Here is a 14,362-nt window from a genome sequence, read left to right on the forward strand (position 1 = left end):
AACAATGGAATAATGACATGTTCCAGGAACATCTCTATCTGAACTTTACTGAAAAGAGGAGATAGGCCGAACAAGTTGTGGTATATGAATGTGATGGAATCTGAGACCAAGGATCTTAGGAAAACGTGGATAGACTTGCAGGAAATAATGGAGAACAAAATGAGCAGAACTAAGAGATACATAGTAACAGCAATGTATATATACGTATATAGTAGCAGCAATATTGTTTTAAAAACAACTTTGAGTGAATAAGTAATTTTGACTATTATAAATACCCAAATTAACTACAAAGAACATATGAAGGAAGAAACTATCTGCATCTAGAGAAAGAACTGATAAATAGAAATATGTATAGAATGATTTTACATACATATACATATTTATGTCTAATGGCACCTCTCTCTAGGGTAGGGGAGAAGGGGAAAAAAAGGAAAAAAAGACATTTGCATGATAACTATTATATATTTAGAAGGAATACAAAGTTGTACATAATAGATGTGAAGTTTCATGAGCAATCATCTTTTTTTTTAACTATACCATATCATGTAAATGCTTGTTTTATTCCATACATTTAAAAACAAAAGAAAAAAAAGAAATGATGAATGAAGAAGATAACGAGTACAATAATGAGATGCAGCAGTTGTGCAAGGTAGTGGTTCTCAAATATATGGATCTCAGAAGCCTTTTACATTCTTAAAAACTATTGAGGATCCCCTCGAGGAACTTTTGTTTATGTGGGTTATATTTACTGACATTAATCATGTTGGAAATGAAAATATATCAACATGAATGTGAAAATGGTTTTGACCTTGAGAACTTCCTGAAAGGGTTTCAGGAATCCCATTGGGTCCTGAGACCACATTTTGAGAAACATTGGTGTAATTGATAGAGATATGGTCTTGGAATAAAGAAAAAATTCAAATCTTGCATCTGATACGTACTGGTTGTGTGAGTCTAGCCAAGTGACTTAACCTTTCAGTGTCATAGAAAAAAGTCTCTAAGACCATAAATTACAAAGCAAGTCCTGTTTTTTTTTTAAGTACAGCACTTTTTTTTAAAACTAGGAATCCTGTGAGACAATGAAATTACAGATTTAGTAAATACAAAGTTGTGTTTATATAGTAGCTCAAGGTTTATAAAACACTTTCAATTCATCATTACATTGAGTCCTCAAACCACGTTCTATTATTCTCATTTATTATTTTCCCCCATGGAATAAGGAGGGGAAGATAGGAAGAGAATATTAAAAAATCAAGGAAAAGCAAAGATTACCTCTTAGAATTCACAAAGAAGGGATGCTTTAATAACCAAAATTGAAACCAAAGTCAGATATCAGAAGTGAAAGATGCACTTATGGTCCCAAGAAATCCAAAATAAGCTAAAGGAATAAACCCTAAAGATGGAAATTGGTTTTTTAACACTTGTCAAATAAATTCAGAATGTAACCCAGGTCACATCAAAGCAGGTATCTTTATTGTAAAATGTTAGTTGTTAAAGTTGGAAGATCTGAACCTTCAACATAATTCAAACAGCAGCAATGATATGGAATTTACCTGGAGGAATTCAGGCTGGATTGTATTTCTTTATTCTCTTCATTCCCTTCATCGTAATTCCTGAGTCCATCACCAGATATTCTCCTTAACTTTTGTGTAGATTTGCCCACTGTTGCATCTGAGAGTCAGTGGATGATTTTACTGAATACTGCATAAATCTGGAGATAGCTGCTTCATTCAGGGGGAAATTTCAGAAATACAGGGAGAATGTCTTTTTTCCACTCAGGTTTATTTACTTTAATAGATTCAGATAGGAGATCCATAAATGTCTTGTAATGGTGAACTCAAGCATTTGAAAGAGCTGTTGAAGACCTCTTCAGTATTTTAAGGGCTCATGATTTAATCAATGTAGGCATCTTTTCCACCCACATTGATTACATGCCCTCTGTGGAATGCCTTCAAGAGCTGCTGTGGTCCAAAGACTCATGAGTCTGAGGCCAACCCTGATGATGAACTTATCTGAGCTTAGGTTGGTCTCTGAACAAAAGACATATAGTCTTTTACCAGGTCTATACTTAAAACTTTTCCAGACTGGAAAGAAGCAGGGTTTGTACTCTGCTGATTTGGTCTTTGAGAATCCGGAGACACCTCCATATTTATCCAATCCAATCCAATCCAATCCAATCAGTTGATAGATCAACAACCATTTGTTGCTATCATGAAGCACTGGAGGAGGATATCAGTGAAGGATCAAAGAAAACACAACATGAAAAGGACTTTGTAGACTTTGAAAACTAGTAATTCCAAAATTCTGTCAGTGACATAAGGAATGATTTTGGCCAGGAGTAAGGGCACCTGGATCATAGGCAGCTAGGTGGCATAAGTGGATAGAGTTAGATTTGAAGTGTGGAAGACTTGAGTTGGAATCCATCCTTAGACACTGCCAGTTCTGTGACCTTGGGCAAGTCACTTAATTTCTGTCAGTCTCAGTTTCCTCATATGTAAAATGGTGAGAATAATAGCATTTCCCAGGGTTGTTGTGAGGATCTAATGAGGTAACATACGCAAAGCATTTTGCAAACCTTAAAGTGCTCTATAAATGCTAGCCATTATCATCATCATTATCAACATCATTATCATCTCATCATCATTGGAAATGGAAGGTGAGATAGGCAACCAGGAAAAGGAGTTTGGAAAGCTTTCTGACAATCATCATGGTCAGGATGGCTGAAGCTTACTTAAGAATTTGTAAACATGTCGTAAGATGACCTAAAGATTCTTCTTTCTACATGCTTAGCCACACCAGTAAAGGATGCCAGCTTATCTTCTATAGAGTACCGGCCCTGGAGTCAGGAGGACCTGAGTTCAAATCCAGCTTCAGACCCATAACACTTACTAGCTGTGTGACCTTGGACAAGTCACTTAACTCCATTGCCTAGCCAAAAATAAAATTAAAAAAAGAAAATTCTAAAAGCACTGATCAGAAACAAGCTAGTGGGGGTACTTGGAAAAGTAAAAATTTGATTTCTGATAAGCTGGTCACATTCCTAAAGCTTTAACTCCATTTCTTGAAAATCAGAAAAGCACATAATAAGGATGAAGCAAGATCATGCACACATTGTATTGACTGTGAATTGTGTGAACGCTGCCCAACTTTGTTATAAAAGAAAAATAGCAAATGTTTATTAATTCATTTAACAAATACTGATTGCCTACCATATTCTTTTAAAGATTATTTAAAAAATTTTCAGTCATGTCTTACTATATACCCTACATACACATGGGTGCCTTCTTTGTGAAAACAAGCACACACACACACACACACACACACACACACAGAGAGCAAGATTGACCAACAAAGCAGACAGCTCATGTACCAATCTATACCTATAGTCCCCTGCCTTTCTACCATGAGGACAGAAATGTATTTGTTCATCCATTCTCTGCAACCATTATTAATTTTTACAATTGATCTGTGTACCTACCTTTAAAGCATTGTTTTCATTTATGTTTTTGTAATCATTGGAAATATTCTTCTCCTGGTTCTGCTTTCTTCACTTTACATCAGTTCATACGATTCTTCCTGCACTTCTCTGCACTCATATCTGTTGTAGCTCATGGCACAACAATATTCCATCACATACATATACTGAAATTTGTTCAAGGAGTACTGACCTCGTTTCCAGGTTTTCATTTATTTATTTATATATTTGTTTGTTTGTTTATTTTTTACCAATTTGGTGTCTGCTATTTTTGAGGAACAGTGCAAGAGGAACCAAAGGGGATATGCAATTTTTAAAGGGAAAGGAATGTTTACTTGAGGGAGGTAGATAGGGTAACATAGTGGAAAGAGCTTTGGACATTGGGTCATAAGACCTCATACCAAATAATTTTTGTTCTGTTACTTATTAGCTGGGTAATCTCAGACAAGTAGCTTCACTTTTTTGAATTTCAGTATTCTTACCTGTAAAATGAAGCTAATTATGCTTATCCTGATCATCTCAGAGTCTTGGGAAGAATGCTTTGTAAATAGTAAAATGCTATACAAATGTTATTACTCTTATAATTAACCAGCAAAATACAAACATAGTTAAATATAACCCAATACTTGTAGAAGGCACAAAGTTGAAGGAGACAGAAAATAAAATTATCTGTGATGTATGTAGCATAGGATAATGGAAAGATAAGTGAAGTGACACAGGCAAAGTAAAATGGAAGGAAACAAGCATTTTTAAAGCACCTACTGTGTGTTAGGCATTGTACTAAGCCCCTAAAAATATTATCTCATTTGATCTTCACAATAACCCTGTTATATAAGTGCTATTATCATCACAATTTTACAGTTGAGGAAGCTGAGGGAGGCAGAAGTCAAGTATCTTGCCTAGGGTCACATAGCTAGTAACTGTCTGAGGCTGAATTTGACCTCAGGTATTCCTGATTCCAGGCCAAGCCCTCTATCCACTGTGCCACCTAGCTGCCCCTAGGTAGAGAGAAAATAGTGTTATGGAATAGGATGTAATCTTGGAACCTCATATACCCATAAAATCTGCAGAAGAATAATTTGACCAGAACTACTGTTTTGTTTTTTCATGTTTGCGCTTATTTGCTTTCGTGCTAGTGTTTTGCCTGCATTATAGTTACATCAGTCAATTCACTATGTATAATTTTGTCATTAGTTATTTGCATACACATTCTGCATATTTTGTTATTTTGTAGTCCTAATGATATTATTATTGCTTTAATTTTGCTTGCTTTTATGCACATTTGCTTGTGTTCCATGGTATGTGTACTGTTGTGATATGTGTATATATTATGTCCTACATGGAATTTAGACCTGTAGTGACTGGAACTGTCTCTCATTGTTGTGCATTTGTTGTGAGTAGTACTCTAAGGTGAGTATCTGGTTCTGTTAAGTTCTGATATTTATTTTGTTTCTGTGAAGTGTAATTCTCAGTGCCACATAAGTGTCAGATGATTTTGCAAGGGACTGCAAAATTCCACACTCTGGGGATCAATGTTACTGGATATTAGACTTTATCTGTGGGCTGGGAAAGGCTCTGAAACCTAATTCTATAAAGTATGGGAGAGGTAGTCCTGGACAGAAATAAATTATTTTTCTCCATTCCATGGAGGAGGTCATATATATATGTGTGTGTGTGTGTGTGTGTGTGTGTGTGTGTGTGTGTGTGTGTGTGTGTATGTGTGTGTGTGTAACACCAAAAAAACCTCTTTTATTTATTTTATTAACATTCATTTTTATAAAATCTTGAGTTCCAAATTTTCTTCCTTCCTCCAACCCTTCCTTCATTCATTGAGCAATATGATATACATGTGAAGTCATGCAAAACATATTTCTCTATTAGCCATGTTGCAAAAAAAAGTAAGAAAAGTAAAGCGAAAAAAAGTATGCTTCGATCTGCACTGAGTCCATTAGTTCTCTTTCCAAAGGTGGATAACATTTTTCATCATGAGTCCTTTGAAATTGTCTTAGATCAGTGTATTAATCAGAGTAGCTAAGACTTTCACAATTAATCATTGTTACAATACTGATACAATGCTGTTGTTGTATACAATGTTCTCCTGGTTCTGCTCACTTCACTTTGCGTCAATTCATATAAGTCTTCCCAGGCATAGGGGAGATATTCTTGAAGGAGTTTGTTCTCATACAGTGGATTGAGAGGGAACTGAACATAAGTGCCTACACATGAAGTTCAATTGGAGTTCATATTTGGAGAGGAGCACATGTGATCGGAGTGGCGTAAAATTGGTCAGAGACCAAGATAGAAGCCCTTGTCAGCTTTTTGTGACGTAAGCTCAGAGACTAAAGTCTGAGTGTTGTAGCCTTGGCTGTAGTAGCCAAAACTTCTGCTTATTATGAAAAAAACAAACTCTGATGGGGAGGCTGGAATGGACTGAGGCTTCTGGCTATTGTCATTCCTTTAAGATCAGTTTAAGGACACTGGAAGATCTAACTCTCCTTTCCTCTCTCATTTTTTTTTTGCTTGCAACTAGCAGGCATTTTTCTACACGATTTCTCTATTTATTTAAGCTGTTTCTAATTTCCCATTTGCTTCATATAAAACTATGATCAGTCATTACTTCTTTGTTATTTGTTATGTATTTAATTGTTAACATGAGGGCTACAAGGGAGGAACTTATGCCTAGCTTGTGGTAGAAAAATAAAGAAAGAGGATGTACTTTGTCTGTCTGACTGTCAAGGCATCAGGGAAAGGAAGGTTCTCAAAGGAGCATCACAGATTCATCTGAAAATGGATAATCTCAACGTTAGCCAAAATGAACAAATAACAACTGAAATGATTCTTGGAAAAGATTTGCTTCTAACACTAAGTCTAATCTGAAAAATATGTAACCTAGACATAAATCCATTTTCCACCCTGATGATCTCTTGGACTTCATTATTGTCTCTAGGAACTCCTTTTCTCAAGATTGCATCAACTTTCAAACTCATACTTCCTCAGTACCCCACCCTAGCCCTGGGCCCCTTACTTCCTTTAGCTGGAGAGAGCTCCTCCAAGATCCTCATTTAAGGAGAGGGTCCAGTATAGTCACCTCATTATTTACCACCAACCGCTGGTCTTATATCCCCTCCACCTGTTCAGCTTCTTTTCATGTGTCATCTTCCCAATGGGGAATATGAAATGAACAATTTTAGAGGGAAATCAGACCTTGATGAGCTGGTACAGAGTGAAATGAGGAGGAATAGGAGAACAATTTATACGATGACAACATTATATAGAAAAACAATCTTGTAATACTTTAGAACTTGGACTAAGCAATGATATACCATGAGTCCAAAGAATAAAGACCAAAAAGGCCACTCATCTCCTGAAAGAGAGGTGGTGAATTTAAAATCCAGAAAGTGACATATTTTAGGACATTGCTAATGTGAGAACTTGTTTTGGCAGACTATGTAGGTCTATATAGAGGATTTTATTTTTCAGTTATCTATCTATCTATCTATCTATCTATCTATCTATCTATCTATCTATCATCTATCTCATCTTTGTTTTTTCAGTGGAGGAATAGATTAGAATAGATTAATTTTAATGCTTGTTCATTAAAAATATTTTAAAACAATAGCTATAGTTGACATGTATTTTGTGCTTTAAATTTTGCAGAGCCCTTTACATTTATTATCTCATTTAATCTTCATGACAACCCTCTAGGATAAGTACTATAGATACAACCAAATACTTCCTGACATTTGTGGGGCAAAGTGTCAGAGAGGTACCATAGCACCCATATAAACCTAGGTCATCCCAGGAATGCCTTATCCTTGAGGACTTACCTAATAGTGGAAGATTGATCTCTAGCCAAAGGAAAGTACTCAGTTAAGTGATAGCATGGTGCCTGGGAGAGGAAAACACAGATGCACAGTTCTCCAAAGTCAGCCTTCCCAGGGGTTAGTGCCACCCTTTGGGTTCCCAACAATTCAGCCATGCCCTTTCTGGATTTAGAGGCTTAACCTGGTCCCATTCTTTCTCCAAAAGGGATCAAAATTGCACAATAATATTCCATTGTATTCATAGACCACAATTTGTTTAGCCATTCTCCAATAGGGTACTTCTGTAGTTTACAAGCAGCAATTATTTTTTATCAAAATGACCCCAAGCTTCTCACTACCACAAAATACTCTTATTTTGAATACCATTATTCTCCTGGTATTTTGGTATGAATTATGGAATACCACCACACATACACATGCACACACAGAATCACACATTTAGAGCCAGAAGAGACTTTAAAAGCTGTGGAGTCCAACCTCATCCTTTCCTTGCAGATAAGGAAAACTGAAGCACAGAAGGAAGTTGTGTCTTGCCCAAGGTAAAAAAAAAAAAACCAAAAAAACCTAGTTAAGTGTCTTAAGTAAAACTTGAACTCAGGTCCTCCTGACTTCAAGTCCAGAGCCCTATCCATTACATAGAGCCCTAAGGTCAATAGAAAGGTGCATGGTAGGCATAAGGAGCCTAAAGCATATTGCCAGTGATGATTTACATGTAAAAAGTAGCTTAAAAGAGAAGAATGATGAGAAAAGAAAGTGGGCCAGCCATGTAGAGAATTACTATGAGGCTGCATAATAGTAGCTGTCCTGTGAACGTTGATAGCAAGTCTCATTTTTCCTTGTCTCTGTGTTTTGCTATGTCATATCATATAATGGTGGAATAGGATAGAAGATAGGGACTGAACTTGGGATTTCATCGATACACATAGGATACTACCAGATAAGGAAACTACCACTACTAGTATAGGTTGCCATTTTCTCTTCAACTTATAGTCTTAGAGGGTTATTGAGAGAATTGAGTAGTTGAGTGACTTACCCAAGGTCATATAGTCAGTATGTATCAGAGGCGGGATTTGAATCCAGGTAATCCTCTCTTCACTATATTATACATTGACTTTCAGTGGTATAATTCAGCTTCATTATGGGTGGCTGGACACTACGCCTTGCCAAAATGCTTAGTCAGCTCACAGTTCTAACTTTCTTGCCACTTCTGTTCAGGATGCTGACACATTGAAAGAATTTTGTGATTGCTCAATTGAGATCTATCCTGATCTCCCACTTAGTTCTGATTTGAGTTTGTTGTTTATCTATAACAATGATGAATAATCATTGATTATTGAGGAACATCTATGTGTCCAAGATACCACAGTAAGGATTAACTGAATGAATTACCTATCCCAGTACATATTATAATCTGGGCACCATATTACTAGGTCATAATCATATTGATTGGGTAAATCTCTTTTAAAGAACTATGGAATTCATTGGGGATACTTTTTAGTGTCCCTAAAATTACTAACTGCATATCCTTTGACCCAGCAATAAGCTTATATACAAGAGTAATTTTTAAAATGATCCAAGGGAACCATATATTCAAAAATATTTCTAGGGGCAGCTAAGTGGTACAGTGGATAGAGTCAGGAGGACTTGAGTTCAAATCCGACCTCAGACACATGATATTCACTAGCTGTGTGACCCTAGGCAAGTCACTTAACCCCAATTACCTCACCAAAAAACAAAAAATATTTCTAGCAACTCTTTTTGTGGTGGCAAAGAACTGGAAACTGAAGAGGTATCTATCAGTGGGGCAAGGGTTGAACAAATAGTAGTATATGAATATAATAGGATTTTTGTTGTTGTTCAGTCATGTCTGGCTTTTTGTGACTCCATATGGGGTTTTCTTAGCAAAGATACTGGAGTGATTTGCCATTTCTTCCTTCAGCTCATTTTACAGATGGGGAAACTGAGGCAAACAGGGTTAAGTGACTTGCCCAGGGTTACATAGCTAGTAAGCGTCTGAGGCCAGATTTGAACTCAGGAAGATGAGTCTTCCTGACTCTAGGCCCGAAACTTTATCCACTACACCAGCTAGCTGCCCCATATAGTAGAATACTATTGTGCTATAAGAAATGATGAAATTAACAGTTTCAGAGAAACCTTAGAAGATTTTACAAATTGTTACAGAATAAAAAGAGGAAAACCTAGAGGATAATTTATAATATAAAAACAATCTTGTAAAAACAAACAACTGCAAAAGAATTAAGAATTTTGATCAACTTGATAATCAACCATATTTCCAGAGGAAAAGTGACGAAGAATATTATCCAGACAAGAGAGGTGGTATCCTAAATATTTGGAATGAGACACACAATTTTGGACATAGGCAAAGAGGGAATTTATTTTGCTTGATTATGCATATTTGCTACAAGGATTTTGTTTTATTGATTTTTTTTTTCAGTGAAAGCAGGGAGAGGGGAGGAATAAAGAATAAATGCTTGTTAATTGGAAAAAAGGAAGTTATTCACAACTTGAAAAAAATAGAAGAGAGAAGACTGAAAAAAAATATAGTTAACATCAGATTGTTGTGGTGTTGTTTGTTACTTGTAATGTTCATCAGTTTTTAATTCTCTTCTTGAAGAAAGAGTTCATGAACTAGAGTCATGAGTCTTTTAGTAGTCTAAAATTAGCTTTTGGCCCCTTTCATTTTATTTCATTTTTTTTTTTGCATAGAACCAACTTTTCCAATGTAGTTTTTCTTTTCTTCCCTGATTCCCATCTTTGCTTTCAAGTCCCCAGCTATATGTTGACTTTATTTAGAGGCCCCTGTCATATTCATCATAGATTCATCATTTTCCACTTCTGCATCCATGAATCAAGCAGATGCTGATGCATAAATTGCCATGACTTTCATGCCTATTTGCTCTTCCTCATCACGAGCACTGCAAGATGAGGAGACCATGTAGCTTGAAATAGTGTGTCTTGTTATCTTCGATAGATAATGAAATCAATTCCATCAACTTCTTTGTTCAGCTCTCCAAGGAGGACTTGTGAACTGTCTTGCTAATTAGTTGTAACTTCCTCATGTCCTGTGGTTTCATTCATGGCAAACATGTCAAAATATGGTTTTGTTCCTTCATCAGTGTGTCAACTCAGTGGCTCTTGGACAAAAATCTCAGGTCAAAAGCACCAACATGTTTGTAGACAGTTGAATACCTGTATGTTTTTATTAGTCCCCTCTGCCTCCTTTCTCATTATTTTATTTCATCTATGATTCAGCAGAAGAGGTCCACACAAGACCAAGTGCTGTTTTATATTTTTGCATCATGGGTAACCATTGCCAAAACAGTTCATTACCTACTGATAAGACTTCTGCTTTTTCATCATTGTCTAGGCTGATCCTTGGACAGAAGACATTGCTTTTCACTAGGCCTTATACTTGGTCATAACATATACACTGGAAAAAGAGAAAAATCATTCTAGGATGTATTGGCTACAGAGCGAAACTGAACAGAAATCAGGAGAAATTATTCTAGTAATATAAAAAGGACTGGTTAAGTCATAGTATGATATAAGTACTGAGCTCATTCTCGGTTCCTTTCTATAAATAGGATATTGTTGAGATAGAAAAGGCACAGCAGAAGGAAAGCAGAATGACAGAGGGATTTGGGGAATTTGCTTATGCTGAAAGGTTAAAGAAACTAGGTCTGTTTTCTTTTGTAAGAAGCAGAAAAGATGGGACTTTACTGAGATGACATAATTCCAAAAGGAATGGAAATAATGGGATATGGCAGGACTACCTGAGCTCATGTCACAGTCAGCAACAAAAGGAGACTTGTGTTAAGGAATGGGAACCACAAAGTTTGCTGTCTTTTTTCCTGCAGTGCCTCAGTCCTCTAATGCTCCCATTTGCAAAATTCCATTGATTGCAAGAGCGTGGATCCCGCAGAAGAAATGAGAGAAAGCAACAGGGACCTTACTTCTTCCTTTGCATCTTCATTTAGAAAGTTTCCAAGTAGAATTTTATTAATCTTCTGCATTCAGTCAAAGCATGAGATGAACATTACCAAGAGTCCCAAGACTGAGGCCAAATGTCTGCAGCTCTGATTCTATTACATGGTATCACAATCTTCATTTTAGGCAAAGTGATGTTTTCATCAGCAGAATTCATTTCTAATCACCTCCTACTACTTCTAATGAAGCGTCCCCAAACAAGCAAGGTTCTGACAATGTGTAGTAATGGGAAGAGTTTTGAACTTTGAGTCAGGAAGGCTTGATTTCAAATTCTTCCATAGACAGTTACAAGATGTGTGACATAAACTTTCCCAGCCTCAGTTTCTTTATCTGTAAAGGGACAGAGAGAAGGGCTGGATCTGTAATTTCATTGAAACAAGGAATTTCCAGATGAGGAACCTTTCTGTACCGATGCATGTCAACAGCTTCCCTGCAACTCATGGTCTTAGAAAGTTGCCTAGAGGTTAAGCAACTTGCCCAGGGTCATACATGTCAGAGGTAGAACTTGAACCCAGGTGGTTTTGGTTCTTTTGCCTTGATTCTATTCTCTTGCTTCCTTGTAAAACTGAATAAGAGCATCTGCTTCACAAGACTGTTATGAGGATCAAATAACATAGAATATATAGTCCTTTGAAAACCCCAACGTGTTATATAAATGTTGGCTATTCTTATTATTGGAAAATCATTTAAACTCTCTGAGCCTCAGTTTTCTCATCTACAAATGGAGATAAAATAGCTGTAGTAAATGTCTCACATAGTTGTTATGAATATCAAATGAGATCATGAATGGACAAAATTTTATAAATCTTGTAATGCTATATAAGTGCCAGCTACCATCATCGTCATCATCTTCCTCATCTTCATTGTCATCATCATTAGCATCATCATCGTCATCCTCATCCTCATCTTCATCTCCTCCTCCTCTTCATCATCATCATTGTCATCATCATCATCATCTTCATCCTCATCCTCATCAGTCAACCTCCCCTTACTTGTTACACTTATAACCCCAGTCTTTGCCACAGTGCCTGGTACATAATAAGTGCTTAATATATGCTTTTCACTCTTTCTTCCACACTGGGTAGACCCCTGGTGGAGGATTTATGGAAAGAAATAGTATGGGAAGGCATCACTGGAGGGAGTCTCCAAATCATTGAGATCACTAATCCAAGGAATCATTGAAGTATTATTTCATGTGCAGGCCTTTTCTCTTCCAAATAGAAGTAACATAGCTCAACAATTTCATCATTTTCTGAAAGCCTCATTTCATTTTGGGTCAGGCTTACATTTTAACTTCATTAATGTCTGGAACACAGAGCAGGTTTGGAGCCGGGATCATTGAACATCCTACATGAAAAGGATGCTGGGAGAAGTTAATTGTTGTGTCACTCTGGAGAATGCCTACCTCTTTCCTGTGAGTCTTGCTGCCTGGGACAAGAGAACAGCTGATTCATTGTAGAATGGAATCCTATTTAGAAAAAAAAGCCCACCTGTGTTCAGGCTCTCCTTGGGACCCCAGGAGCCACAAATCAAAGATGGGGTGAACACTTCAAATTAGGGCATGTTAACATGATGACTCAGAATCTCTGAATGGTTCTGAGGTTACAAATCATTGAGGAGATGTTCCCAAAGTCCTGACAGTTCTACGTGAAAGAAGAAACAAGGAAATTGCAGTCTTCAGTATTACTGTGGTTCAGAGTCTAAATAGTGACCCAAACATCAGAAATGTCAGCCAAGAAATGGGGAAGGAAAGGAGCAGGCTGAAGAGGGAGACTTGGATAAACACTAGCCAGCAAAACCACTCCAAATGGGAGATTGCCAAGAGCCTGAAAAAAGAAAGAAAAGAACGAAGGAGGGGGTGGTGAGAATGGGAGTGGGGGGCCTGAGAGACAACTTCATTTCCTGGAAATCAATTCTCATTTCTATTGCATTTTGAATACAATAATCAAATTAATGGGATATTAAATGTTTCAGAAACTGTTAAGCAAATACCTATGGTCATGTTAATACCACCTTAAACTATATTCTTATTTCAACTCACATTGCAACTGAGCCATTTTGTAACAAGAGAAGGCTAGAGCTTATGGGTGAAATCTGCCTTCATTTGTATGGTACACTTCATTCAGGAAGCATTGTCAAAAAAGGATCTTGTTCCCACAAGGGACGACTACATTGACCTGCTAAGATTCCTAATACTTCATCATTAGAGATTCTTTCCTCTGGAGTGGGGCCTTTTAAACAACACATATGCATACAAGAGGAATGGTGGCTAATAATAATAATTGAAAATTTGCTAACTCTTTGTGGTTACTGTAGGTGAGGCAGAGGGGACAGTAGAAAGAACACTAGCTTTGAAGTAAGAGGGCCTGGAGTGGATTCACACTCTTCTGCTTACTACCTTTGTGACCGCTAGGATGGCCTCAGTTTTTACATCTGTAAAATGGGGGAATTGGACTTGATGGCCTGTAAGGTCCCTTCCATATCTGAGTCTATGATCCTATAACTGTAAGAAATTATGTCGTTGAATGTTAGAGGTCGAAGGGACTTTGGTGAGCACCTCATCCAATCCACTCATTTTGTAAAGGAGACTGATGGTCAGAGAAGGGAGGTAATCTGCTCAGGGGTTCAAAGGGAGAGTTAAAGACAACCTAGCCTCCTTGTAATGCCCTGAGATAAAAGAGAAAGGGGGTAGATAGGTTTTGAGGGTCGTTCAGGATGGGGAAAAGTTCAGAGCAGAAACTTTGTTTGTGAGCACAATCTGCACATGAAGAGAAAACTAGGGAGTCCTAGGAGGGTGCCATGAGGGGTGTTGGTACCTAAATAGGGTGGGTTGAAAGAAGGCTCCAAATGGGGGTAGGAGGCCTTTAAAGGAAAACCTGGCCTCTTTTGAAGTTTTATCGAGGGAACATTTTGAAGCTAGGAGAAAACCACCACACCTTCATACAGACACCATGTGAAAAGAGCACTGGACCAGGGGCCAGGAAGCCTAACTAGCCCCATCTCTGTAACTGACTTGCTGCATGACCTTTGATAAGCAAGCCCCTATCTGGGCCTC

Source organism: Phascolarctos cinereus, unplaced genomic scaffold, assembly GCF_003287225.1.
Source record: "Phascolarctos cinereus isolate Bilbo 61053 unplaced genomic scaffold, phaCin_HiC Scaffold_9;HRSCAF=440, whole genome shotgun sequence".
Classification (NCBI taxonomy): Eukaryota; Metazoa; Chordata; class Mammalia; order Diprotodontia; family Phascolarctidae; genus Phascolarctos; species Phascolarctos cinereus.